Source organism: Kryptolebias marmoratus, linkage group LG16, assembly GCF_001649575.2.
Source record: "Kryptolebias marmoratus isolate JLee-2015 linkage group LG16, ASM164957v2, whole genome shotgun sequence".
NCBI lineage: Eukaryota > Metazoa > Chordata > Actinopteri > Cyprinodontiformes > Rivulidae > Kryptolebias > Kryptolebias marmoratus.
Window position 1 is genome coordinate 9,087,393 of NC_051445.1, and position 2,587 is coordinate 9,089,979.

Here is a 2,587-nt window from a genome sequence, read left to right on the forward strand (position 1 = left end):
CCTCCCTCCCTCCCTCCCTCCATCTCCTCGATCCCTCCCTCCTGCCTCCCCCTCCTCCTTCTCCCTCGTTTTCACTACCGCTGCAAAAGGTATCCTGTATTGATTTTTTGCACCCTCCCCTCCTCTCTTAATAATACCGACTATAATGATGCCAATGGTGATCAGTGCATTACTCTCTGGGAAGGGATGAATAAGGAGAATCCGTGGATAGTTTTGACGCATGCGCACGATTAAGTTATCTTATTACCACTGCTTTTAATGAGCCCCCCTCCCCCATTTTCCACATGTATTCATTCAGATAAAGGAAGACAGGAGAAGAACTTGAAGCTGGTTTTGCAGGCTGACATCACACCTTAGTGCCCCCTCTCCCCTTGGAGTGAATTAAAGCCACTCACTGCAAACTATAAAATCAAACATGAAAAAAGATTCACCTGAACTATATCAAATGGTGCAGTTTAAACAGGTTTACTCCAGTAGTTCTCCAGATATAATAATATGCAACTCTGAAATGCAGGTACGCACTCAGTGTAAACAAAGCACTCGGCTAAATTCACCGAATGCCCCGCCGGAAGCTTGAGTCACGTGATTGACTGACATCAGGTTGGCCGCTGTCTGTGTACAAAGACGCCGGAATCGGACAAGCGTAGAATCGAGGAAACAACAGCGTGAATCTGCCGCAAAACGCTGAAGAAGTGAGGAAAAAAAGGGAGTAAGACAGCTGATGAGAATAAATATAAGGGCTCACGCAGGGCGGCGGGGCGCCATAAAGACGGAGCTCAGCGGTGAAACTCACACAGCTTTTGCAAAATTTCTGCTAGACCCATAAGTTTACCGTTCCACCATCTTTTCGATTCCATCTCAAACAGCTTTTCTGTGGTTGTTGCCACTGTTGACCTCTTTTCAGTCACTTCAGCTCTTTCCGTATAGGTAAACAAAATGTAGTTTTATTTAAGGGCACATTAATCACTGGTATGATCAAATAATTGTTATAAATTCTTTTTGATCAGTCTTAAAGACGTTACAATGACGCAGGTAACACGGAAAATGATTCCCCGAGCCCTCCTGCTGCCCCCGGATCTTGTTCCCTCACGCCTCCTCTTCCTCAGCGCACCCCGTGCCCTTCTTCTTCCTCTTCTTCTCCCTCCCCAGCTCCGACATGTTACATGCTGTCAATTACAGGCCAGCATCAGTCACCTCCGCGCGCTTACACACCAGATTATTGTCGATATAGATTTTTAAATAGAAAAATCCATACCTTAAACATCGCACTCAATACGGGCAAATCAATAGGAATGAGTCTGCTCTTGCTCCTGTTGGGCCTGAGAGCCCCCCCCTTCTCCCCCTGCAGGACTGGATGCTTGTATCTGTGGGGTGATTAGGCCTCCTTGGACATCTACAGTGAGATATTTGCCTATCTTCACCCAGCATCTCACTCAACAGCAGACTAATTGCCAAAACGATGTGAGGAGCACATTAATCTGGCAGTTTTCCTAATTATGAAAAATGCCTCATCCCCCGCTGTAGACAACCTGGTTTTATTGTCCTTCTCCCTCCGCTTCACACATGACAGATGACATCCGCAGGTCCAACGGAGAAGAGGAGGAGTAGGAGGAGAGAGAAGGGGGAGGAAGGAGAGGAGAAGAAGGGACAAAATGGGAATGAGGAGGAGTGATGATGGAGGTGAGGCAGGAAGAGGGAGAGAGGAGGAACGAAAAGAAAGGCAGAAGTGACTGTAGTTGTCCTTCAAAGACCCCCTTCTCTCCACAAAGGGAGCCATGCGCGCCCCCTTTCCCTCCTCCCTGCACTCCTTCCAGACAAAAGCAATTATTTCTTGTAGAATGTAGTGTGGTTGTGCGCGTCTGTGGAAGAGAGGGATGGAGGGAGGGTGTGTATGTGTGTGTGTGTGTGTGTATGAGAGAGAGATTGAAGGAGAGGAAAATAAGATGGTGTCGGAGGGGGTGAGGAAGATGAGGAGGTGAGGAGAAAAGGGGGAGGAGGAGGAGGAGGAGGGGTGCCCACAGCATCCACCCGTTTGTCCTCCACACACACTCTTCTTCGCCAAACTCTTCTTTTTTTTTTTTTTTCTTTTTCACCTGACACGGAAAACTGTCAGGCAGGTATTCACACAGATAAAAACACACACACACACACGGCCATTAAAATGGATTTCAGGTATTCACAAACATGATGCTCGGATCTTATTATCTATAACAGAAAAAAAATAAAACACTTTAAAGGCAGAAACAAACTCTCCTTCTCTTTCACGCGAGCACATGGGCTGAATTTTGATTTTCAGCCAATTAAAACTATTTTCCCTCATCATGTTCTGCTCAGCTTTGGGGTTTTTTGACAACACGCACTACAAAAGGTGATGATATCAAACTACAGCCTGTCTCATATTCTGTCCATCTGTCCCCTCGCTCTTGGTGTTTTTCCTGCTTGGTGCCTTTAGGGTCCCCGCAGCGAGTTGGTCCCAACAGTTTCGGTCCCCGGGGACCTGGAGGGAGAACTGCCCCTGGGGGGGTCGCTGCAGCCAATAACCCCCGCTGGACGGCTCTCGCTGCAGGACCACGGTCCTGATTCCCCC